The sequence below is a fragment of the Astatotilapia calliptera genome, chromosome 18, assembly GCF_964374335.1.
Source record: "Astatotilapia calliptera chromosome 18, fAstCal68.1, whole genome shotgun sequence".
Classification (NCBI taxonomy): Eukaryota; Metazoa; Chordata; class Actinopteri; order Cichliformes; family Cichlidae; genus Astatotilapia; species Astatotilapia calliptera.
The window spans coordinates 36,667,348-36,692,093 of NC_137439.1; the positions used below are offsets into that span (position 1 = coordinate 36,667,348).

The window sequence follows — 24,746 nt, forward strand, 5'->3', positions numbered from 1 at the left end:
ACACATTCCTTCTGGGGCATTGTAAATGTGTTGTGTGCCAAACCGTTCAATGTGATGTGTGACACCAATTTGTCTTTCTAAAACAACGTTTGTGAAGGAGTCACTCTCATGAGTCATTGAGTGATGCCATTGACTGCACAGTCCCTGCCACGCAATCTGTATATGTCACATTTTGAGATTGCCTTGGAAACCTTACTGGGCAGGTACTAAAAAATACCTGTAACCAGGTACTATCACCTAATGGAAACTTTAAAGATCGAGCTGAGTCAAGTTAAGCCAAGCTAGGTAGGTGCTAGTGGAAAAGGGCTATTAGAGATCACAAACTCTGATCGAAATTGAGGCCATTCAATTTCGGTGTAAAGACGTTAAACTACATATGTGAAGGTCTCATAATGGTTTCACCTGAAACCTCTGCTGATATTTACCCACGCCTTTTTTCCACCCCTTGGCTCATGTGATGTGTTTCATAGTTGGTCAACGACCCTGGCAAAGACAACCCGCTCTGGGTTTTAAATACCTGGGACTCTCCAACGTTTAGTTTTAGATCTAACGAAGGTTCTCAGAGGAGAGGTGAAAGGTCTTCAAGGCACTTAGAGAATTCCAGCTGCTTTCTTTCAAAGCTCATCAGACTACCATGACGTGGATGACTGGGAACCCTTTTTTCTCATTCACTGTGTGCAGTCCCTCTGGAGTCATCCCTGTTGGAGCTTGTCAGTAGCAAAGGCCTGAAGGTACAAAAATGAATACTGAAGAGAGCTTAACACCATTCCTGCTTGAATTTGAAGGCCGATTTAAGTCTATCCTTTCAGAGTTCCAGACTTAAACACATGCTTCCTGTGGCTCGTTGGGCTAGGCGTATGATTCTCGCTTAGGGTGCGAGAGGTCCCGGGTTCAAATCCCGGACGAGCCCCCTGAACATCACAAGCTCTAAGCTTCATGGAATTCTTTGGTAAGACACATTCCTTCTGGGGCATTGTAAATGTGTTGTGTGCCAAACCGTTCAATGTGATGTGTGACACCAATTTGTCTTTCTAAAACAATGTTTGTGAAGGAGTCACTCTCATGAGTCATTGAGTGATGCCATTGACTGCACAGTCCCTGCCACGCAATCTGTATATGTCACATTTTGAGATTGCCTTGGAAACCTTACTGGGCAGGTACTAAAAAATACCTGTAACCAGGTACTATCACCTAATGGAAACTTTAAAGATCGAGCTGAGTCAAGTTAAGCCAAGCTAGGTAGGTGCTAGTGGAAAAGGGCTATTAGAGATCACAAACTCTGATCGAAATTGAGGCCATTCAATTTCGGTGTAAAGACGTTAAACTACATATGTGAAGGTCTCGTAATGGTTTCACCTCTGCTGATAATTACCCACGCCTTTTTTCCACCCCTTGGCTCATGTGATGTGTTTCATAGTTGGTCAACGACCCTGGTAAAGACAACCCCATCTAGGGTTTAAATACCTGGGACTCTCCAACATTTAGTTTTAGATCTAACGAAGGTTCTCAGAGGAGAGGTGAAAGGTCTTCAAGGCACTTAGAGAATTCCAGCTGCTTTCTTTCAAAGCTCATCAGACTACCATGACGTGGATGACTGGGAACCCTTTTTTCTCATTCACTGTGTGCAGTCCCTCTGGAGTCATCCCTGTTGGAGCTTGTCAGTAGCAAAGGCCTGAAGGTACAAAAATGAATACTGAAGAGAGCTTAACACCATTCCTGCTTGAATTTGAAGGCCGATTTAAGTCTATCCTTTCAGAGTTCCAGACTTAAACACATGCTTCCTGTGGCTCGTTGGTCTAGGCGTATGATTCTCGCTTAGGGTGCGAGAGGTCCCGGGTTCAAATCCCGGACGAACCCCCTGAACATCACAAGCTCTTAGCTTCATGGAATTCTTTGGTAAGACACATTCCTTCTGGGGCATTGTAAATGTGTTGTGTGCCAAACCGTTCAATGTGATGTGTGACACCAATTTGTCTTTCTAAAACAACGTTTGTGAAGGAGTCACTCTCATGAGTCATTGAGTGATGCCATTGACTGCACAGTCCCTGCCACGCAATCTGTATATGTCACATTTTGAGATTGCCTTGGAAACCTTACTGGGCAGGTACTAAAAAATACCTGTAACCAGGTACTATCACCTAATGGAAACTTTAAAGATCGAGCTGAGTCAAGTTAAGCCAAGCTAGGTAGGTGCTAGTGGAAAAGGGCTATTAGAGATCACAAACTCTGATCGAAATTGAGGCCATTCAATTTCGGTGTAAAGACGTTAAACTACATATGTGAAGGTCTCATAATGGTTTCACCTGAAACCTCTGCTGATATTTACCCACGCCTTTTTTCCACCCCTTGGCTCATGTGATGTGTTTCATAGTTGGTCAACGACCCTGGCAAAGACAACCCGCTCTGGGTTTTAAATACCTGGGACTCTCCAACGTTTAGTTTTAGATCTAACGAAGGTTCTCAGAGGAGAGGTGAAAGGTCTTCAAGGCACTTAGAGAATTCCAGCTGCTTTCTTTCAAAGCTCATCAGACTACCATGACGTGGATGACTGGGAACCCTTTTTTCTCATTCACTGTGTGCAGTCCCTCTGGAGTCATCCCTGTTGGAGCTTGTCAGTAGCAAAGGCCTGAAGGTACAAAAATGAATACTGAAGAGAGCTTAACACCATTCCTGCTTGAATTTGAAGGCCGATTTAAGTCTATCCTTTCAGAGTTCCAGACTTAAACCCATACTTCGTGTGGCTCGTTGGTCTAGGCGTATGATTCTCGCTTAGGGTGCGAGAGGTCCCGGGTTCAAATCCCGGACGAGCCCCCTTAAAATCACAAGCTCTTAGCTTCATGGAATTCTTTGGAAAGACACATTCCTTCTGGGGCATTGTAAATGTGTTGTGTGCCAAACCTTTCTATGTCATCTGTGACATCAACTTGTATTTCTAAAATAACGTTGTTGATTTTGTGAAGGAGTCACTCTCATGACTCATTGAGTGATGCCATTGACTGCACAGTCCCTGCCACGCAATCTGTATATGTCACATTTTGAGATTGCCTTGGAAACCTTACTGGGCAGGTACTAAAAAAATACCTGTAACCAGGTACTATCACCTAATGGAAACTTTAAAGATCGAGCTGAGTCAAGTTAAGCCAAGCTAGGTAGGTGCAAGTGGAAAAGCGTTAGAGATCACAAACTCTGATCGAAATTGAGGCCATTCAATTTCGGTGTAAAGACGTTAAACTACATATGTGAAGGTCTCATAATGGTTTCACCTGAAACCTCTGCTGATATTTACCCACGCCTTTTTTCCACCCCTTGGCTCATGTGATGTGTTTCATAGTTGGTCAACGACCCTGGCAAAGACAACCCGCTCTGGGTTTTAAATACCTGGGACTCTCCAACGTTTAGTTTTAGATCTAACGAAGGTTCTCAGAGGAGAGGTGAAAGGTCTTCAAGGCACTTAGAGAATTCCAGCTGCTTTCTTTCAAAGCTCATCAGACTACCATGACGTGGATGACTGGGAACCCTTTTTTCTCATTCACTGTGTGCAGTCCCTCTGGAGTCATCCCTGTTGGAGCTTGTCAGTAGCAAAGGCCTGAAGGTACAAAAATGAATACTGAAGAGAGCTTAACACCATTCCTGCTTGAATTTGAAGGCCGATTTAAGTCTATCCTTTCAGAGTTCCAGACTTAAACACATGCTTCCTGTGGCTCGTTGGTCTAGGCGTATGATTCTCCCTTAGGGTGCGAGAGGTCCCGGGTTCAAATCCCGGACGAGCCCCCTGAACATCACAAGCTCTAAGCTTCATGGAATTCTTTGGTAAGACACATTCCTTCTGGGGCATTGTAAATGTGTTGTGTGCCAAACCGTTCAATGTGATGTGTGACACCAATTTGTCTTTCTAAAACAACGTTTGTGAAGGAGTCACTCTCATGAGTCATTGAGTGATGCCATTGACTGCACAGTCCCTGCCACGCAATCTGTATATGTCACATTTTGAGATTGCCTTGGAAACCTTACTGGGCAGGTACTAAAAAATACCTGTAACCAGGTACTATCACCTAATGGAAACTTTAAAGATCGAGCTGAGTCAAGTTAAGCCAAGCTAGGTAGGTGCTAGTGGAAAAGGGCTATTAGAGATCACAAACTCTGATCGAAATTGAGGCCATTCAATTTCGGTGTAAAGACGTTAAACTACATATGTGAAGGTCTCATAATGGTTTCACCTCTGCTGATAATTACCCACGCCTTTTTTCCACCCCTTGGCTCATGTGATGTGTTTCATAGTTGGTCAACGACCCTAGCAAAGACAACCCGCTCTGGGTTTTAAATACCTGGGACTCTCCAACGTTTAGTTTTAGATCTAATGAAGGTTCTCAGAGGAGAGGTGAAAGGTCTTCAAGGCACTTAGAGAATTCCAGCTGCTTTCTTTCAAAGCTCATCAGACTACCATGACGTGGATGACTGGGAACCCTTTTTTCTCATTCACTGTGTGCAGTCCCTCTGGAGTCATCCCTGTTGGAGCTTGTCAGTAGCAAAGGCCTGAAGGTACAAAAATGAATACTGAAGAGAGCTTAACACCATTCCTGCTTGAATTTGAAGGCCGATTTAAGTCTATCCTTTCAGAGTTCCAGACTTAAACACATACTTCGTGTGGCTCGTTGGTCTAGGCGTATGATTCTCGCTTAGGGTGCGAGAGGTCCCGGGTTCAAATCCCGGACGATCCCCCTTAAAATCACAAGCTCTTAGCTTCATGGAATTCTTTGGTAAGACACATTCCTTCTGGGGCATTGTAAATGTGTTGTGTGCCAAACCTTTCTATGTCATCTGTGACATCAACTTGTATTTCTAAAATAACGTTGTTGATTTTGTGAAGGAGTCACTCTCATGACTCATTGAGTGATGCCATTGACTGCACAGTCCCTGCCACGCAATCTGTATATGTCACATTTTTTTAGATTGCCTTGGAAACCTTACTGGGCAGGTACTAAAAAAATACCTGTAACCAGGTACTATCACCTAATGGAAACTTTAAAGATCGAGCTGAGTCAAGTTAAGCCAAGCTAGGTAGGTGCAAGTGGAAAAGCGTTAGAGATCACAAACTCTGATCGAAATTGAGGCCATTCAATTTCGGTGTAAAGACGTTAAACTACATATGTGAAGGTCTCATAATGGTTTCACCTCTGCTGATAATTACCCACGCCTTTTTTCCACCCCTTGGCTCATGTGATGTGTTTCATAGTTGGTCAACGACCCTGGTAAAGACAACCCGCTCTGGGTTTTAAATACCTGGGACTCTCCAACGTTTAGTTTTAGATCTAACGAAGGTTCTCAGAGGAGAGGTGAAAGGTCTTCAAGGCACTTAGAGAATTCCAGCTGCTTTCTTTCAAAGCTCATCAGACTACCATGACGTGGATGACTGGGAACCCTTTTTTCTCATTCACTGTGTGCAGTCCCTCTGGAGTCATCCCTGTTGGAGCTTGTCAGTAGCAAAGGCCTGAAGGTACAAAAATGAATACTGAAGAGAGCTTAACACCATTCCTGCTTGAATTTGAAGGCCGATTTAAGTCTATCCTTTCAGAGTTCCAGACTTAAATACAGGCTTCCTGTGGCTCGTTGGTCTAGGCGTATGATTCTCGCTTAGGGTGCGAGAGGTCCCGGGTTCAAATCCCGGACGAGCCCCCTTAAAATCACAAGCTCTTAGCTTCATGGAATTCTTTGGAAAGACACATTCCTTCTGGGGCATTGTAAATGTGTTGTGTGCCAAACCGTTCAATGTGATGTGTGACACCAATTTGTCTTTCTAAAACAACGTTTGTGAAGGAGTCACTCTCATGAGTCATTGAGTGATGCCATTGACTGCACAGTCCCTGCCACGCAATCTGTATATGTCACATTTTGAGATTGCCTTGGAAACCTTACTGGGCAGGTACTAAAAAATACCTGTAACCAGGTACTATCACCTAATGGAAACTTTAAAGATCGAGCTGAGTCAAGTTAAGCCAAGCTAGGTAGGTGCTAGTGGAAAAGGGCTATTAGAGATCACAAACTCTGATCGAAATTGAGGCCATTCAATTTCGGTGTAAAGACGTTAAACTACATATGTGAAGGTCTCATAATGGTTTCACCTGAAACCTCTGCTGATATTTACCCACGCCTTTTTTCCACCCCTTGGCTCATGTGATGTGTTTCATAGTTGGTCAACGACCCTGGCAAAGACAACCCGCTCTGGGTTTTAAATACCTGGGACTCTCCAACGTTTAGTTTTAGATCTAACGAAGGTTCTCAGAGGAGAGGTGAAAGGTCTTCAAGGCACTTAGAGAATTCCAGCTGCTTTCTTTCAAAGCTCATCAGACTACCATGACGTGGATGACTGGGAACCCTTTTTTCTCATTCACTGTGTGCAGTCCCTCTGGAGTCATCCCTGTTGGAGCTTGTCAGTAGCAAAGGCCTGAAGGTACAAAAATGAATACTGAAGAGAGCTTAACACCATTCCTGCTTGAATTTGAAGGCCGATTTAAGTCTATCCTTTCAGAGTTCCAGACTTAAATACAGGCTTCCTGTGGCTCGTTGGTCTAGGCGTATGATTCTCGCTTTGGGTGCGAGCGGTCCCGGGTTCAAATCCCGGACGAGCCCCCTTAAAATCACAAGCTCTTAGCTTCATGGAATTCTTTGGAAAGACACATTCCTTCTGGGGCATTGTAAATGTGTTGTGTGCCAAACCGTTCAATGTGATCTGGGACACCAATTTGTCTTTCTAAAACAACGTTTGTGAAGGAGTCACTCTCATGACTCATTGAGTGATGCCATTGACTGCACAGTCCCTGCCACGCAATCTGTATATGTCACATTTTTTTAGATTGCCTTGGAAACCTTACTGGGCAGGTACTAAAAAAATACCTGTAACCAGGTACTATCACCTAATGGAAACTTTAAAGATCGAGCTGAGTCAAGTTAAGCCAAGCTAGGTAGGTGCAAGTGGAAAAGCGTTAGAGATCACAAACTCTGATCGAAATTGAGGCCATTCAATTTCGGTGTAAAGACGTTAAACTACATATGTGAAGGTCTCATAATGGTTTCACCTCTGCTGATAATTACCCACGCCTTTTTTCCACCCCTTGGCTCATGTGATGTGTTTCATAGTTGGTCAACGACCCTGGTAAAGACAACCCCCTCTGGGTTTTAAATACCTGGGACTCTCCAACGTTTAGTTTTAGATCTAACGAAGGTTCTCAGAGGAGAGGTGAAAGGTCTTCAAGGCACTTAGAGAATTCCAGCTGCTTTCTTTCAAAGCTCATCAGACTACCATGACGTGGATGACTGGGAACCCTTTTTTCTCATTCACTGTGTGCAGTCCCTCTGGAGTCATCCCTGTTGGAGCTTGTCAGTAGCAAAGGCCTGAAGGTACAAAAATGAATACTGAAGAGAGCTTAACACCATTCCTGCTTGAATTTGAAGGCCGATTTAAGTCTATCCTTTCAGAGTTCCAGACTTAAACACATGCTTCCTGTGGCTCGTTGGTCTAGGCGTATGATTCTCGCTTAGGGTGCGAGAGGTCCCGGGTTCAAATCCCGGACGAGCCCCCTGAACATCACAAGCTCTAAGCTTCATGGAATTCTTTGGTAAGACACATTCCTTCTGGGGCATTGTAAATGTGTTGTGTGCCAAACCGTTCAATGTGATGTGTGACACCAATTTGTCTTTCTAAAACAACGTTTGTGAAGGAGTCACTCTCATGAGTCATTGAGTGATGCCATTGACTGCACAGTCCCTGCCACGCAATCTGTATATGTCACATTTTGAGATTGCCTTGGAAACCTTACTGGGCAGGTACTAAAAAATACCTGTAACCAGGTACTATCACCTAATGGAAACTTTAAAGATCGAGCTGAGTCAAGTTAAGCCAAGCTAGGTAGGTGCTAGTGGAAAAGGGCTATTAGAGATCACAAACTCTGATCGAAATTGAGGCCATTCAATTTCGGTGTAAAGACGTTAAACTACATATGTGAAGGTCTCATAATGGTTTCACCTGAAACCTCTGCTGATATTTACCCACGCCTTTTTTCCACCCCTTGGCTCATGTGATGTGTTTCATAGTTGGTCAACGACCCTGGCAAAGACAACCCGCTCTGGGTTTTAAATACCTGGGACTCTCCAACGTTTAGTTTTAGATCTAACGAAGGTTCTCAGAGGAGAGGTGAAAGGTCTTCAAGGCACTTAGAGAATTCCAGCTGCTTTCTTTCAAAGCTCATCAGACTACCATGACGTGGATGACTGGGAACCCTTTTTTCTCATTCACTGTGTGCAGTCCCTCTGGAGTCATCCCTGTTGGAGCTTGTCAGTAGCAAAGGCCTGAAGGTACAAAAATGAATACTGAAGAGAGCTTAACACCATTCCTGCTTGAATTTGAAGGCCGATTTAAGTCTATCCTTTCAGAGTTCCAGACTTAAATACAGGCTTCCTGTGGCTCGTTGGTCTAGGCGTATGATTCTCGCTTAGGGTGCGAGCGGTCCCGGGTTCAAATCCCGGACGAGCCCCCTTAAAATCACAAGCTCTTAGCTTCATGGAATTCTTTGGAAAGACACATTCCTTCTGGGGCATTGTAAATGTGTTGTGTGCCAAACCGTTCAATGTGATCTGGGACACCAATTTGTCTTTCTAAAACAACGTTTGTGAAGGAGTCACTCTCATGACTCATTGAGTGATGCCATTGACTGCACAGTCCCTGCCACGCAATCTGTATATGTCACATTTTTTTAGATTGCCTTGGAAACCTTACTGGGCAGGTACTAAAAAAATACCTGTAACCAGGTACTATCACCTAATGGAAACTTTAAAGATCGAGCTGAGTCAAGTTAAGCCAAGCTAGGTAGGTGCAAGTGGAAAAGCGTTAGAGATCACAAACTCTGATCGAAATTGAGGCCATTCAATTTCGGTGTAAAGACGTTAAACTACATATGTGAAGGTCTCATAATGGTTTCACCTCTGCTGATAATTACCCACGCCTTTTTTCCACCCCTTGGCTCATGTGATGTGTTTCATAGTTGGTCAACGACCCTGGTAAAGACAACCCCCTCTGGGTTTTAAATACCTGGGACTCTCCAACGTTTAGTTTTAGATCTAACGAAGGTTCTCAGAGGAGAGGTGAAAGGTCTTCAAGGCACTTAGAGAATTCCAGCTGCTTTCTTTCAAAGCTCATCAGACTACCATGACGTGGATGACTGGGAACCCTTTTTTCTCATTCACTGTGTGCAGTCCCTCTGGAGTCATCCCTGTTGGAGCTTGTCAGTAGCAAAGGCCTGAAGGTACAAAAATGAATACTGAAGAGAGCTTAACACCATTCCTGCTTGAATTTGAAGGCCGATTTAAGTCTATCCTTTCAGAGTTCCAGACTTAAACACATGCTTCCTGTGGCTCGTTGGTCTAGGCGTATGATTCTCGCTTAGGGTGCGAGAGGTCCCGGGTTCAAATCCCGGACGAGCCCCCTGAACATCACAAGCTCTAAGCTTCATGGAATTCTTTGGTAAGACACATTCCTTCTGGGGCATTGTAAATGTGTTGTGTGCCAAACCGTTCAATGTGATGTGTGACACCAATTTGTCTTTCTAAAACAACGTTTGTGAAGGAGTCACTCTCATGAGTCATTGAGTGATGCCATTGACTGCACAGTCCCTGCCACGCAATCTGTATATGTCACATTTTGAGATTGCCTTGGAAACCTTACTGGGCAGGTACTAAAAAATACCTGTAACCAGGTACTATCACCTAATGGAAACTTTAAAGATCGAGCTGAGTCAAGTTAAGCCAAGCTAGGTAGGTGCTAGTGGAAAAGGGCTATTAGAGATCACAAACTCTGATCGAAATTGAGGCCATTCAATTTCGGTGTAAAGACGTTAAACTACATATGTGAAGGTCTCATAATGGTTTCACCTGAAACCTCTGCTGATATTTACCCACGCCTTTTTTCCACCCCTTGGCTCATGTGATGTGTTTCATAGTTGGTCAACGACCCTGGCAAAGACAACCCGCTCTGGGTTTTAAATACCTGGGACTCTCCAACGTTTAGTTTTAGATCTAACGAAGGTTCTCAGAGGAGAGGTGAAAGGTCTTCAAGGCACTTAGAGAATTCCAGCTGCTTTCTTTCAAAGCTCATCAGACTACCATGACGTGGATGACTGGGAACCCTTTTTTCTCATTCACTGTGTGCAGTCCCTCTGGAGTCATCCCTGTTGGAGCTTGTCAGTAGCAAAGGCCTGAAGGTACAAAAATGAATACTGAAGAGAGCTTAACACCATTCCTGCTTGAATTTGAAGGCCGATTTAAGTCTATCCTTTCAGAGTTCCAGACTTAAACACATGCTTCCTGTGGCTCGTTGGTCTAGGCGTATGATTCTCGCTTAGGGTGCGAGAGGTCCCGGGTTCAAATCCCGGACGAGCCCCCTGAACATCACAAGCTCTAAGCTTCATGGAATTCTTTGGTAAGACACATTCCTTCTGGGGCATTGTAAATGTGTTGTGTGCCAAACCGTTCAATGTGATGTGTGACACCAATTTGTCTTTCTAAAACAACGTTTGTGAAGGAGTCACTCTCATGAGTCATTGAGTGATGCCATTGACTGCACAGTCCCTGCCACGCAATCTGTATATGTCACATTTTGAGATTGCCTTGGAAACCTTACTGGGCAGGTACTAAAAAATACCTGTAACCAGGTACTATCACCTAATGGAAACTTTAAAGATCGAGCTGAGTCAAGTTAAGCCAAGCTAGGTAGGTGCTAGTGGAAAAGGGCTATTAGAGATCACAAACTCTGATCGAAATTGAGGCCATTCAATTTCGGTGTAAAGACGTTAAACTACATATGTGAAGGTCTCATAATGGTTTCACCTCTGCTGATAATTACCCACGCCTTTTTTCCACCCCTTGGCTCATGTGATGTGTTTCATAGTTGGTCAACGACCCTGGCAAAGACAACCCGCTCTGGGTTTTAAATACCTGGGACTCTCCAACGTTTAGTTTTAGATCTAACGAAGGTTCTCAGAGGAGAGGTGAAAGGTCTTCAAGGCACTTAGAGAATTCCAGCTGCTTTCTTTCAAAGCTCATCAGACTACCATGACGTGGATGACTGGGAACCCTTTTTTCTCATTCACTGTGTGCAGTCCCTCTGGAGTCATCCCTGTTGGAGCTTGTCAGTAGCAAAGGCCTGAAGGTACAAAAATGAATACTGAAGAGAGCTTAACACCATTCCTGCTTGAATTTGAAGGCCGATTTAAGTCTATCCTTTCAGAGTTCCAGACTTAAACACATGCTTCCTGTGGCTCGTTGGTCTAGGCGTATGATTCTCGCTTAGGGTGCGAGAGGTCCCGGGTTCAAATCCCGGACGAACCCCCTGAACATCACAAGCTCTTAGCTTCATGGAATTCTTTGGTAAGACACATTCCTTCTGGGGCATTGTAAATGTGTTGTGTGCCAAACCGTTCAATGTGATGTGTGACACCAATTTGTCTTTCTAAAACAACGTTTGTGAAGGAGTCACTCTCATGAGTCATTGAGTGATGCCATTGACTGCACAGTCCCTGCCACGCAATCTGTATATGTCACATTTTGAGATTGCCTTGGAAACCTTACTGGGCAGGTACTAAAAAATACCTGTAACCAGGTACTATCACCTAATGGAAACTTTAAAGATCGAGCTGAGTCAAGTTAAGCCAAGCTAGGTAGGTGCTAGTGGAAAAGGGCTATTAGAGATCACAAACTCTGATCGAAATTGAGGCCATTCAATTTCGGTGTAAAGACGTTAAACTACATATGTGAAGGTCTCATAATGGTTTCACCTGAAACCTCTGCTGATATTTACCCACGCCTTTTTTCCACCCCTTGGCTCATGTGATGTGTTTCATAGTTGGTCAACGACCCTGGCAAAGACAACCCGCTCTGGGTTTTAAATACCTGGGACTCTCCAACGTTTAGTTTTAGATCTAACGAAGGTTCTCAGAGGAGAGGTGAAAGGTCTTCAAGGCACTTAGAGAATTCCAGCTGCTTTCTTTCAAAGCTCATCAGACTACCATGACGTGGATGACTGGGAACCCTTTTTTCTCATTCACTGTGTGCAGTCCCTCTGGAGTCATCCCTGTTGGAGCTTGTCAGTAGCAAAGGCCTGAAGGTACAAAAATGAATACTGAAGAGAGCTTAACACCATTCCTGCTTGAATTTGAAGGCCGATTTAAGTCTATCCTTTCAGAGTTCCAGACTTAAACCCATACTTCGTGTGGCTCGTTGGTCTAGGCGTATGATTCTCGCTTAGGGTGCGAGAGGTCCCGGGTTCAAATCCCGGACGAGCCCCCTTAAAATCACAAGCTCTTAGTTTCATGGAATTCTTTGGTAAGACACATTCCTTCTGGGGCATTGTAAATGTGTTGTGTGCCAAACCTTTCTGTGACATCAACTTGTATTTCTAAAATAACGTTGTTGATTTTGTGAAGGAGTCACTCTCATGACTCATTGAGTGATGCCATTGACTGCACAGTCCCTGCCACGCAATCTGTATATGTCACATTTTGAGATTGCCTTGGAAACCTTACTGGGCAGGTACTAAAAAAATACCTGTAACCAGGTACTATCACCTAATGGAAACTTTAAAGATCGAGCTGAGTCAAGTTAAGCCAAGCTAGGTAGGTGCAAGTGGAAAAGCGTTAGAGATCACAAACTCTGATCGAAATTGAGGCCATTCAATTTCGGTGTAAAGACGTTAAACTACATATGTGAAGGTCTCATAATGGTTTCACCTGAAACCTCTGCTGATATTTACCCACGCCTTTTTTCCACCCCTTGGCTCATGTGATGTGTTTCATAGTTGGTCAACGACCCTGGCAAAGACAACCCGCTCTGGGTTTTAAATACCTGGGACTCTCCAACGTTTAGTTTTAGATCTAACGAAGGTTCTCAGAGGAGAGGTGAAAGGTCTTCAAGGCACTTAGAGAATTCCAGCTGCTTTCTTTCAAAGCTCATCAGACTACCATGACGTGGATGACTGGGAACCCTTTTTTCTCATTCACTGTGTGCAGTCCCTCTGGAGTCATCCCTGTTGGAGCTTGTCAGTAGCAAAGGCCTGAAGGTACAAAAATGAATACTGAAGAGAGCTTAACACCATTCCTGCTTGAATTTGAAGGCCGATTTAAGTCTATCCTTTCAGAGTTCCAGACTTAAACACATGCTTCCTGTGGCTCGTTGGTCTAGGCGTATGATTCTCGCTTAGGGTGCGAGAGGTCCCGGGTTCAAATCCCGGACGAGCCCCCTGAACATCACAAGCTCTAAGCTTCATGGAATTCTTTGGTAAGACACATTCCTTCTGGGGCATTGTAAATGTGTTGTGTGCCAAACCGTTCAATGTGATGTGTGACACCAATTTGTCTTTCTAAAACAACGTTTGTGAAGGAGTCACTCTCATGACTCATTGAGTGATGCCATTGACTGCACAGTCCCTGCCACGCAATCTGTATATGTCACATTTTGAGATTGCCTTGGAAACCTTACTGGGCAGGTACTAAAAAATACCTGTAACCAGGTACTATCACCTAATGGAAACTTTAAAGATCGAGCTGAGTCAAGTTAAGCCAAGCTAGGTAGGTGCTAGTGGAAAAGGGCTATTAGAGATCACAAACTCTGATCGAAATTGAGGCCATTCAATTTCGGTGTAAAGACGTTAAACTACATATGTGAAGGTCTCATAATGGTTTCACCTCTGCTGATAATTACCCACGCCTTTTTTCCACCCCTTGGCTCATGTGATGTGTTTCATAGTTGGTCAACGACCCTAGCAAAGACAACCCGCTCTGGGTTTTAAATACCTGGGACTCTCCAACGTTTAGTTTTAGATCTAATGAAGGTTCTCAGAGGAGAGGTGAAAGGTCTTCAAGGCACTTAGAGAATTCCAGCTGCTTTCTTTCAAAGCTCATCAGACTACCATGACGTGGATGACTGGGAACCCTTTTTTCTCATTCACTGTGTGCAGTCCCTCTGGAGTCATCCCTGTTGGAGCTTGTCAGTAGCAAAGGCCTGAAGGTACAAAAATGAATACTGAAGAGAGCTTAACACCATTCCTGCTTGAATTTGAAGGCCGATTTAAGTCTATCCTTTCAGAGTTCCAGACTTAAACACATACTTCGTGTGGCTCGTTGGTCTAGGCGTATGATTCTCGCTTAGGGTGCGAGAGGTCCCGGGTTCAAATCCCGGACGAGCCCCCTTAAAATCACAAGCTCTTAGCTTCATGGAATTCTTTGGAAAGACACATTCCTTCTGGGGCATTGTAAATGTGTTGTGTGCCAAACCGTTCAATGTGATGTGTGACACCAATTTGTCTTTCTAAAACAACGTTTGTGAAGGAGTCACTCTCATGAGTCATTGAGTGATGCCATTGACTGCACAGTCCCTGCCACGCAATCTGTATATGTCACATTTTGAGATTGCCTTGGAAACCTTACTGGGCAGGTACTAAAAAATACCTGTAACCAGGTACTATCACCTAATGGAAACTTTAAAGATCGAGCTGAGTCAAGTTAAGCCAAGCTAGGTAGGTGCTAGTGGAAAAGGGCTATTAGAGATCACAAACTCTGATCGAAATTGAGGCCATTCAATTTCGGTGTAAAGACGTTAAACTACATATGTGAAGGTCTCATAATGGTTTCACCTGAAACCTCTGCTGATATTTACCCACGCCTTTTTTCCACCCCTTGGCTCATGTGATGTGTTTCATAGTTGGTCAACGACCCTGGCAAAGACAACCCGCTCTGGGTTTTAAATACCTGGGACTCTCCAACGTTTAGTTTTAGATCTAACGAAGGTTCTCAGAGGAGAGGTGAAAGGTCTTCAAGGCACTTAGAGAATTCCAGCTGCTTTCTTTCAAAGCTCATCAGACTACCATGACGTGGATGACTGGGAACCCTTTTTTCTCATTCACTGTGTGCAGTCCCTCTGGAGTCATCCCTGTTGGAGCTTGTCAGTAGCAAAGGCCTGAAGGTACAAAAATGAATACTGAAGAGAGCTTAACACCATTCCTGCTTGAATTTGAAGGCCGATTTAAGTCTATCCTTTCAGAGTTCCAGACTTAAATACAGGCTTCCTGTGGCTCGTTGGTCTAGGCGTATGATTCTCGCTTTGGGTGCGAGCGGTCCCGGGTTCAAATCCCGGACGAGCCCCCTTAAAATCACAAGCTCTTAGCTTCATGGAATTCTTTGGAAAGACACATTCCTTCTGGGGCATTGTAAATGTGTTGTGTGCCAAACCGTTCAATGTGATCTGGGACACCAATTTGTCTTTCTAAAACAACGTTTGTGAAGGAGTCACTCTCATGACTCATTGAGTGATGCCATTGACTGCACAGTCCCTGCCACGCAATCTGTATATGTCACATTTTTTTAGATTGCCTTGGAAACCTTACTGGGCAGGTACTAAAAAAATACCTGTAACCAGGTACTATCACCTAATGGAAACTTTAAAGATCGAGCTGAGTCAAGTTAAGCCAAGCTAGGTAGGTGCAAGTGGAAAAGCGTTAGAGATCACAAACTCTGATCGAAATTGAGGCCATTCAATTTCGGTGTAAAGACGTTAAACTACATATGTGAAGGTCTCATAATGGTTTCACCTCTGCTGATAATTACCCACGCCTTTTTTCCACCCCTTGGCTCATGTGATGTGTTTCATAGTTGGTCAACGACCCTGGTAAAGACAACCCCCTCTGGGTTTTAAATACCTGGGACTCTCCAACGTTTAGTTTTAGATCTAACGAAGGTTCTCAGAGGAGAGGTGAAAGGTCTTCAAGGCACTTAGAGAATTCCAGCTGCTTTCTTTCAAAGCTCATCAGACTACCATGACGTGGATGACTGGGAACCCTTTTTTCTCATTCACTGTGTGCAGTCCCTCTGGAGTCATCCCTGTTGGAGCTTGTCAGTAGCAAAGGCCTGAAGGTACAAAAATGAATACTGAAGAGAGCTTAACACCATTCCTGCTTGAATTTGAAGGCCGATTTAAGTCTATCCTTTCAGAGTTCCAGACTTAAACACATGCTACCTGTGGCTCGTTGGTCTAGGCGTATGATTCTCGCTTAGGGTGCGAGAGGTCCCGGGTTCAAATCCCGGACGAGCCCCCTTAAAATCACAAGCTCTAAGCTTCATGGAATTCTTTGGTAAGACACATTCCTTCTGGGGCATTGTAAATGTGTTGTGTGCCAAACCGTTCAATGTGATGTGTGACACCAATTTGTCTTTCTAAAACAACGTTTGTGAAGGAGTCACTCTCATGAGTCATTGAGTGATGCCATTGACTGCACAGTCCCTGCCACGCAATCTGTATATGTCACATTTTGAGATTGCCTTGGAAACCTTACTGGGCAGGTACTAAAAAATACCTGTAACCAGGTACTATCACCTAATGGAAACTTTAAAGATCGAGCTGAGTCAAGTTAAGCCAAGCTAGGTAGGTGCAAGTGGAAAAGCGTTAGAGATCACAAACTCTGATCGAAATTGAGGCCATTCAATTTCGGTGTAAAGACGTTAAACTACATATGTGAAGGTCTCATAATGGTTTCACCTGAAACCTCTGCTGATATTTACCCACGCCTTTTTTCCACCCCTTGGCTCATGTGATGTGTTTCATAGTTGGTCAACGACCCTGGCAAAGACAACCCGCTCTGGGTTTTAAATACCTGGGACTCTCCAACGTTTAGTTTTAGATCTAACGAAGGTTCTCAGAGGAGAGGTGAAAGGTCTTCAAGGCACTTAGAGAATTCCAGCTGCTTTCTTTCAAAGCTCATCAGACTACCATGACGTGGATGACTGGGAACCCTTTTTTCTCATTCACTGTGTGCAGTCCCTCTGGAGTCATCCCTGTTGGAGCTTGTCAGTAGCAAAGGCCTGAAGGTACAAAAATGAATACTGAAGAGAGCTTAACACCATTCCTGCTTGAATTTGAAGGCCGATTTAAGTCTATCCTTTCAGAGTTCCAGACTTAAACACATGCTTCCTGTGGCTCGTTGGTCTAGGCGTATGATTCTCGCTTAGGGTGCGAGAGGTCCCGGGTTCAAATCCCGGACGAGCCCCCTGAACATCACAAGCTCTAAGCTTCATGGAATTCTTTGGTAAGACACATTCCTTCTGGGGCATTGTAAATGTGTTGTGTGCCAAACCGTTCAATGTGATGTGTGACACCAATTTGTCTTTCTAAAACAACGTTTGTGAAGGAGTCATTGAGTGATGCCATTGACTGCACAGTCCCTGCCACGCAATCTGTATATGTCACATTTTGAGATTGCCTTGGAAACCTTACTGGGCAGGTACTAAAAAATACCTGTAACCAGGTACTATCACCTAATGGAAACTTTAAAGATCGAGCTGAGTCAAGTTAAGCCAAGCTAGGTAGGTGCTAGTGGAAAAGGGCTATTAGAGATCACAAACTCTGATCGAAATTGAGGCCATTCAATTTCGGTGTAAAGACGTTAAACTACATATGTGAAGGTCTCATAATGGTTTCACCTGAAACCTCTGCTGATATTTACCCACGCCTTTTTTCCACCCCTTGGCTCATGTGATGTGTTTCATAGTTGGTCAACGACCCTGGCAAAGACAACCCGCTCTGGGTTTTAAATACCTGGGACTCTCCAACGTTTAGTTTTAGATCTAACGAAGGTTCTCAGAGGAGAGGTGAAAGGTCTTCAAGGCACTTAGAGAATTCCAGCTGCTTTCTTTCAAAGCTCATCAGACTACCATGACGTGGATGACTGGGAACCCTTTTTTCTCATTCACTGTGTGCAGTCCCTCTGGAGTCATCCCTGTTGGAGCTTGTCAGTAGCAAAGGCCTGAAGGTACAAAAATGAATACTGAAGAGAGCTTAACACCATTCCTGCTTGAATTTGAAGGCCGATTTAAGTCTATCCTTTCAGAATTCCAGACTTAAACACATACTTCCTGTGGCTCGTTGGTCTAGGCGTATGATTCTCGCTTAGGGTGCGAGAGGTCCCGGGTTCAAATCCCGGACGAGCCCCCTTAAAATCACAACCTCTTAGCTTCATGGAATTCTTTGGTAAGACACATTCCTTCTGGGGCATTGTAAATGTGTTGTGTGCCAAACCTTTCTATGTCATCTGTGACATCAACTTGTATTTCTAAAATAACGTTGTTGATTTTGTGAAGGAGTCACTCTCATGAGTCATTGAGTGATGCCATTGACTGCACAGTCCCTGCCACGCAATCTGTATATGTCACATTTTGAGATTGCCTTGGAAACCTTACTGGGCAGGTACTAAAAAATACCTGTAACCAGGTACTATCACCTAATGGAAACTTTAAAGATCGAGCTGAGTCAAGTTAAGCCAAGCTAGGTAGGTGCTAGTGGAAAAGGGCTATTAGAGATCACAAACTCTGATCGAAATTGAGGCCATTCAATTTCGGTGTAAAGACGTTAAACTACATATGTGAAGGTCTCATAATGGTTTCACCTGAAACCTCTGCTGATATTTACCCACGCCTTTTTTCCACCCCTTGGCTCATGTGATGTGTTTCATAGTTGGTCAACGACCCTGGCAAAGACAACCCGCTCTGGGTTTTAAATACCTGGGACTCTCCAACGTTTAGTTTTAGATCTAACGAAGGTTCTCAGAGGAGAGGTGAAAGGTCTTCAAGGCACTTAGAGAATTCCAGCTGCTTTCTTTCAAAGCTCATCAGACTACCATGACGTGGATGACTGGGAACCCTTTTTTCTCATTCACTGTGTGCAGTCCCTCTGGAGTCATCCCTGTTGGAGCTTGTCAGTAGCAAAGGCCTGAAGGTACAAAAATGAATACTGAAGAGAGCTTAACACCATTCCTGCTTGAATTTGAAGGCCGATTTAAGTCTATCCTTTCAGAGTTCCAGACTTAAACACATGCTTCCTGTGGCTCGTTGGTCTAGGCGTATGATTCTCGCTTAGGGTGCGAGAGGTCCCGGGTTCAAATCCCGGACGAGCCCCCTGAACATCACAAGCTCTTAGCTTCATGGAATTCTTTGGTAAGACACATTCCTTCTGGGGCATTGTAAATGTGTTGTGTGCCAAACCGTTCAATGTGATGTGTGACACCAATTTGTCTTTCTAAAACAACGTTTGTGAAGGAGTCACTCTCATGAGTCATTGAGTGATGCCATTGACTGCACAGTCCCTGCCACGCAATCTGTATATGTCACATTTTGAGATTGCCTTGGAAACCTTACTGGGCAGGTACTAAAAAATACCTGTAACCAGGTACTATCACCTAATGGAAACTTTAAAGATCGAGCTGAGTCAAGTTAAGCCAAGCTAGGTAGGTGCTAGTGGAAAAGGGCTATTAGAGATCACAAACTCTGATCGAAATTGAGGCCATTCAATTTCGGTGTAAAGACGTTAAACTACATATGTGAAGGTCTCATAATGGTTTCACCTCTGCTGATAATTACCCACGCCTTTTTTCCACCCCTTGGCTCATGTGATGTGTTTCATAGTTGGTCAACGACCCTGGTAAAGACAACCCCATCTAGGGTTTAAATACCTGGGACTCTCCAACATTTAGTTTTAGATCTAACGAAGGTTCTCAGAGGAGAGGTGAAAGGTCTTCAAGGCACTTAGAGAATTCCAGCTGCTTTCTTTCAAAGCTCATCAGACTACCATGACGTGGATGACTGGGAACCCTTTTTTCTCATTCACTGTGTGCAGTCCCTCTGGAGTCATCCCTGTTGGAGCTTGTCAGTAGCAAAGGCCTGAAGGTACAAAAATGAATACTGAAGAGAGCTTAACACCATTCCTGCTTGAATTTGAAGGCCGATTTAAGTCTATCCTTTCAGAGTTCCAGACTTAAACACATGCTTCGTGTGGCTCGTTGGTCTAGGCGTATGATTCTCGCTTAGGGTGCGAGAGGTCCCGGGTTCAAATCCCGGACCAACCCCCTGAACATCACAAGCTCTTAGCTTCATGGAATTCTTTGGTAAGACACATTCCTTCTGGGGCATTGTAAATGTGTTGTGTGCCAAACCGCTCAATGTGATGTGTGACACCAATTTGTCTTTCTAAAACAAGGTTTGTGAAGGAGTCACTCTCATGAGTCATTGAGTGATGCCATTGACTGCACAGTCCCTGCCACGCAATCTGTATATGTCACATTTTGAGATTGCCTTGGAAACCTTACTGGGCAGGTACTAAAAAATACCTGTAACCAGGTACTATCACCTAATGGAAACTTTAAAGATCGAGCTGAGTCAAGTTAAGCCAAGCTAGGTAGGTGCTAGTGGAAAAGGGCTATTAGAGATCACAAACTCTGATCAAAATTGAGGCCATTCAATTTCGGTGTAAAGACGTTAAACTACATATGTGAAGGTCTCATAATGGTTTCACCTGAAACCTCTGCTGATATTTACCCACGCCTTTTTTCCACCCCTTGGCTCATGTGATGTGTTTCATAGTTGGTCAACGACCCTGGCAAAGACAACCCGCTCTGGGTTTTAAATACCTGGGACTCTCCAACGTTTAGTTTTAGATCTAACGAAGGTTCTCAGAGGAGAGGTGAAAGGTCTTCAAGGCACTTAGAGAATTCCAGCTGCTTTCTTTCAAAGCTCATCAGACTACCATGACGTGGATGACTGGGAACCCTTTTTTCTCATTCACTGTGTGCAGTCCCTCTGGAGTCATCCCTGTTGGAGCTTGTCAGTAGCAAAGGCCTGAAGGTACAAAAATGAATACTGAAGAGAGCTTAACACCATTCCTGCTTGAATTTGAAGGCCGATTTAAGTCTATCCTTTCAGAGTTCCAGACTTAAATACAGGCTTCCTGTGGCTCGTTGGTCTAGGCGTATGATTCTCGCTTTGGGTGCGAGCGGTCCCGGGTTCAAATCCCGGACGAGCCCCCTTAAAATCACAAGCTCTTAGCTTCATGGAATTCTTTGGAAAGACACATTCCTTCTGGGGCATTGTAAATGTGTTGTGTGCCAAACCGTTCAATGTGATCTGGGACACCAATTTGTCTTTCTAAAACAACGTTTGTGAAGGAGTCACTCTCATGACTCATTGAGTGATGCCATTGACTGCACAGTCCCTGCCACGCAATCTGTATATGTCACATTTTTTTAGATTGCCTTGGAAACCTTACTGGGCAGGTACTAAAAAAATACCTGTAACCAGGTACTATCACCTAATGGAAACTTTAAAGATCGAGCTGAGTCAAGTTAAGCCAAGCTAGGTAGGTGCAAGTGGAAAAGCGTTAGAGATCACAAACTCTGATCGAAATTGAGGCCATTCAATTTCGGTGTAAAGACGTTAAACTACATATGTGAAGGTCTCATAATGGTTTCACCTCTGCTGATAATTACCCACGCCTTTTTTCCACCCCTTGGCTCATGTGATGTGTTTCATAGTTGGTCAACGACCCTGGTAAAGACAACCCCATCTAGGGTTTAAATACCTGGGACTCTCCAACATTTAGTTTTAGATCTAACGAAGGTTCTCAGAGGAGAGGTGAAAGGTCTTCAAGGCACTTAGAGAATTCCAGCTGCTTTCTTTCAAAGCTCATCAGACTACCATGACGTGGATGACTGGGAACCCTTTTTTCTCATTCACTGTGTGCAGTCCCTCTGGAGTCATCCCTGTTGGAGCTTGTCAGTAGCAAAGGCCTGAAGGTACAAAAATGAATACTGAAGAGAGCTTAACACCATTCCTGCTTGAATTTGAAGGCCGATTTAAGTCTATCCTTTCAGAGTTCCAGACTTAAACACATGCTTCCTGTGGCTCGTTGGTCTAGGCGTATGATTCTCGCTTAGGGTGCGAGAGGTCCCGGGTTCAAATCCCGGACGAACCCCCTGAACATCACAAGCTCTAAGCTTCATGGAATTCTTTGGTAAGACACATTCCTTCTGGGGCATTGTAAATGTGTTGTGTGCCAAACCGTTCAATGTGATGTGTGACACCAATTTGTCTTTCTAAAACAACGTTTGTGAAGGAGTCATTGAGTGATGCCATTGACTGCACAGTCCCTGCCACGCAATCTGTATATGTCACATTTTGAGATTGCCTTGGAAACCTTACTGGGCAGGTACTAAAAAATACCTGTAACCAGGTACTATCACCTAATGGAAACTTTAAAGATCGAGCTGAGTCAAGTTAAGCCAAGCTAGGTAGGTGCTAGTGGAAAAGGGCTATTAGAGATCACAAACTCTGATCGAAATTGAGGCCATTCAATTTCGGTGTAAAGACGTTAAACTACATATGTGAAGGTCTCATAATGGTTTCACCTGAAACCTCTGCTGATATTTACCCACGCCTTTTTTCCACCCCTTGGCTCATGTGATGTGTTTCATAGTTGGTCAACGACCCTGGCAAAGACAACCCGCTCTGGGTTTTAAATACCTGGGACTCTCCAACGTTTAGTTTTAGATCTAACGAAGGTTCTCAGAGGAGAGGTGAAAGGTCTTCAAGGCACTTAGAGAATTCCAGCTGCTTTCTTTCAAAGCTCATCAGACTACCATGACGTGGATGACTGGGAACCCTTTTTTCTCATTCACTGTGTGCAGTCCCTCTGGAGTCATCCCTGTTGGAGCTTGTCAGTAGCAAAGGCCTGAAGGTACAAAAATGAATACTGAAGAGAGCTTAACACCATTCCTGCTTGAATTTGAAGGCCGATTTAAGTCTATCCTTTCAGAGTTCCAGACTTAAATACAGGCTTCCTGTGGCTCGTTGGTCTAGGCGTATGATTCTCGCTTTGGGTGCGAGAGGTCCCGGGTTCAAATCCCGGACGAGCCCCCTTAAAATCACAAGCTCTTAGCTTCATGGAATTCTTTGGAAAGACACATTCCTTCTGGGGCATTGTAAATGTGTTGTGTGCCAAACCGTTCAATGTGATCTGGGACACCAATTTGTCTTTCTAAAACAACGTTTGTGAAGGAGTCACTCTCATGAGTCATTGAGTGATGCCATTGACTGCACAGTCCCTGCCACGCAATCTGTATATGTCACATTTTGAGATTGCCTTGGAAACCTTACTGGGCAGGTACTAAAAAATACCTGTAACCAGGTACTATCACCTAATGGAAACTTTAAAGATCGAGCTGAGTCGAGTTAAGCCAAGCTAGGTAGGTGCTAGTGGAAAAGGGCTATTAGAGATCACAAACTCTGATCGAAATTGAGGCCATTCAATTTCGGTGTAAAGACGTTAAACTACATATGTGAAGGTCTCATAATGGTTTCACCTCTGCTGATATTTACCCACGCCTTTTTTCCACCCCTTGGCTCATGTGATGTGTTTCATAGTTGGTCAACGACCCTGGTAAAGACAACCCGCTCTGGGTTTTAAATACCTGGGACTCTCCAACGTTTAGTTTTAGATCTAACGAAGGTTCTCAGAGGAGAGGTGAAAGGTCTTCAAGGCACTTAGAGAATTCCAGCTGCTTTCTTTCAAAGCTCATCAGACTACCATGACGTGGATGACTGGGAACCCTTTTTTCTCATTCACTGTGTGCAGTCCCTCTGGAGTCATCCCTGTTGGAGCTTGTCAGTAGCAAAGGCCTGAAGGTACAAAAATGAATACTGAAGAGAGCTTAACACCATTCCTGCTTGAATTTGAAGGCCGATTTAAGTCTATCCTTTCAGAGTTCCAGACTTAAACACAGGCTTCCTGTGGCTCGTTGGTCTAGGCGTATGATTCTCGCTTAGGGTGCGAGAGGTCCCGGGTTCAAATCCTGGACGAGCCCCCTTAAAATCACAAGCTCTTAGCTTCATGGAATTCTTTGGTAAGACACATTCCTTCTGGGGCATTGTAAATGTGTTGTGTGCCAAACCGTTCAATGTGATCTGGGACACCAATTTGTCTTTCTAAAACAACGTTTGTGAAGGAGTCACTCTCATGAGTCATTGAGTGATGCCATTGACTGCACAGTCCCTGCCACGCAATCTGTATATGTCACATTTTGAGATTGCCTTGGAAACCTTACTGGGCAGGTACTAAAAAATACCTGTAACCAGGTATTATCACCTAATGGAAACTTTAAAGATCGAGCTGAGTCAACTTAAGCCAAGCTAGGTAGGTGCTAGTGGAAAAGGGCTATTAGAGATCACAAACTCTGATCGAAATTGAGGCCATTCAATTTCGGTGTAAAGACGTTAAACTACATATGTCAAGGTCTCATAATGGTTTCACCTCTGCTGATAATTACCCACGCCTTTTTTCACACCTTGGCTCATGTGATGTGTTTCATAGTTGGTCAACGACCCTGGTAAAGACAACCCCATCTAGGGTTTAAATACCTGGGACTCTCCAACATTTAGTTTTAGATCTAACGAAGGTTCTCAGAGGAGAGGTGAAAGGTCTTCAAGGCACTTAGAGAATTCCAGCTGCTTTCTTTCAAAGCTCATCAGACTACCATGACGTGGATGACTGGGAACCCTTTTTTCTCATTCACTGTGTGCAGTCCCTCTGGAGTCATCCCTGTTGGAGCTTGTCAGTAGCAAAGGCCTGAAGGTACAAAAATGAATACTGAAGAGAGCTTAACACCATTCCTGCTTGAATTTGAAGGCCGATTTAAGTCTATCCTTTCAGAGTTCCAGACTTAAACACAGGCTTCCTGAGGCTCGTTGGTCTAGGCGTATGATTCTCGCTTTGGGTGCGAGAGGTCCTGGGTTCAAATCCTGGACGAGCCCCCTTAAAATCACAAGCTCTTACCTTCATGGAATTCTTTGGTAAGACACATTCCTTCTGGGGCATTGTAAATGTGTTGTGTG

The 24,746-nt window shown here is 44.1% G+C and overlaps 17 non-coding genes across 17 annotated transcripts; all 17 read left to right on the forward strand.

The window, feature by feature from the left end:
* Positions 1 to 2,739: 2,739 nt before the first annotated feature.
* Positions 2,740 to 2,811, forward strand: trnap-agg (transfer RNA proline (anticodon AGG)). The gene has a single exon. It is a non-coding gene; the product is annotated as a tRNA-Pro (tRNA).
* A 2,790-nt stretch (positions 2,812 to 5,601) lies between these two features.
* On the forward strand, positions 5,602 to 5,673 carry trnap-agg (transfer RNA proline (anticodon AGG)). Its single transcript has one exon. It is a non-coding gene; the product is annotated as a tRNA-Pro (tRNA).
* Positions 5,674 to 6,555: 882 nt separating this feature from the next.
* Positions 6,556 to 6,627, forward strand: trnap-ugg (transfer RNA proline (anticodon UGG)). The gene has a single exon. It is a non-coding gene; the product is annotated as a tRNA-Pro (tRNA).
* Positions 6,628 to 7,502: 875 nt separating this feature from the next.
* Positions 7,503 to 7,574, forward strand: trnap-agg (transfer RNA proline (anticodon AGG)). Its single transcript has one exon. It is a non-coding gene; the product is annotated as a tRNA-Pro (tRNA).
* An 882-nt stretch (positions 7,575 to 8,456) lies between these two features.
* On the forward strand, positions 8,457 to 8,528 carry trnap-agg (transfer RNA proline (anticodon AGG)). Its single transcript has one exon. It is a non-coding gene; the product is annotated as a tRNA-Pro (tRNA).
* Positions 8,529 to 9,403: 875 nt separating this feature from the next.
* On the forward strand, positions 9,404 to 9,475 carry trnap-agg (transfer RNA proline (anticodon AGG)). The gene has a single exon. It is a non-coding gene; the product is annotated as a tRNA-Pro (tRNA).
* An 882-nt stretch (positions 9,476 to 10,357) lies between these two features.
* Positions 10,358 to 10,429, forward strand: trnap-agg (transfer RNA proline (anticodon AGG)). The gene has a single exon. It is a non-coding gene; the product is annotated as a tRNA-Pro (tRNA).
* Positions 10,430 to 12,258: 1,829 nt separating this feature from the next.
* trnap-agg (transfer RNA proline (anticodon AGG)) lies at positions 12,259 to 12,330 on the forward strand. Its single transcript has one exon. It is a non-coding gene; the product is annotated as a tRNA-Pro (tRNA).
* Positions 12,331 to 13,209: 879 nt separating this feature from the next.
* Positions 13,210 to 13,281, forward strand: trnap-agg (transfer RNA proline (anticodon AGG)). The gene has a single exon. It is a non-coding gene; the product is annotated as a tRNA-Pro (tRNA).
* Positions 13,282 to 14,156: 875 nt separating this feature from the next.
* On the forward strand, positions 14,157 to 14,228 carry trnap-agg (transfer RNA proline (anticodon AGG)). The gene has a single exon. It is a non-coding gene; the product is annotated as a tRNA-Pro (tRNA).
* An 882-nt stretch (positions 14,229 to 15,110) lies between these two features.
* trnap-ugg (transfer RNA proline (anticodon UGG)) lies at positions 15,111 to 15,182 on the forward strand. The gene has a single exon. It is a non-coding gene; the product is annotated as a tRNA-Pro (tRNA).
* An 875-nt stretch (positions 15,183 to 16,057) lies between these two features.
* Positions 16,058 to 16,129, forward strand: trnap-agg (transfer RNA proline (anticodon AGG)). Its single transcript has one exon. It is a non-coding gene; the product is annotated as a tRNA-Pro (tRNA).
* Positions 16,130 to 17,008: 879 nt separating this feature from the next.
* Positions 17,009 to 17,080, forward strand: trnap-agg (transfer RNA proline (anticodon AGG)). The gene has a single exon. It is a non-coding gene; the product is annotated as a tRNA-Pro (tRNA).
* An 869-nt stretch (positions 17,081 to 17,949) lies between these two features.
* trnap-agg (transfer RNA proline (anticodon AGG)) lies at positions 17,950 to 18,021 on the forward strand. The gene has a single exon. It is a non-coding gene; the product is annotated as a tRNA-Pro (tRNA).
* An 890-nt stretch (positions 18,022 to 18,911) lies between these two features.
* Positions 18,912 to 18,983, forward strand: trnap-agg (transfer RNA proline (anticodon AGG)). The gene has a single exon. It is a non-coding gene; the product is annotated as a tRNA-Pro (tRNA).
* A 1,829-nt stretch (positions 18,984 to 20,812) lies between these two features.
* Positions 20,813 to 20,884, forward strand: trnap-ugg (transfer RNA proline (anticodon UGG)). Its single transcript has one exon. It is a non-coding gene; the product is annotated as a tRNA-Pro (tRNA).
* A 1,816-nt stretch (positions 20,885 to 22,700) lies between these two features.
* On the forward strand, positions 22,701 to 22,772 carry trnap-ugg (transfer RNA proline (anticodon UGG)). The gene has a single exon. It is a non-coding gene; the product is annotated as a tRNA-Pro (tRNA).
* The last annotated feature ends 1,974 nt before the right edge of the window (positions 22,773 to 24,746 follow it).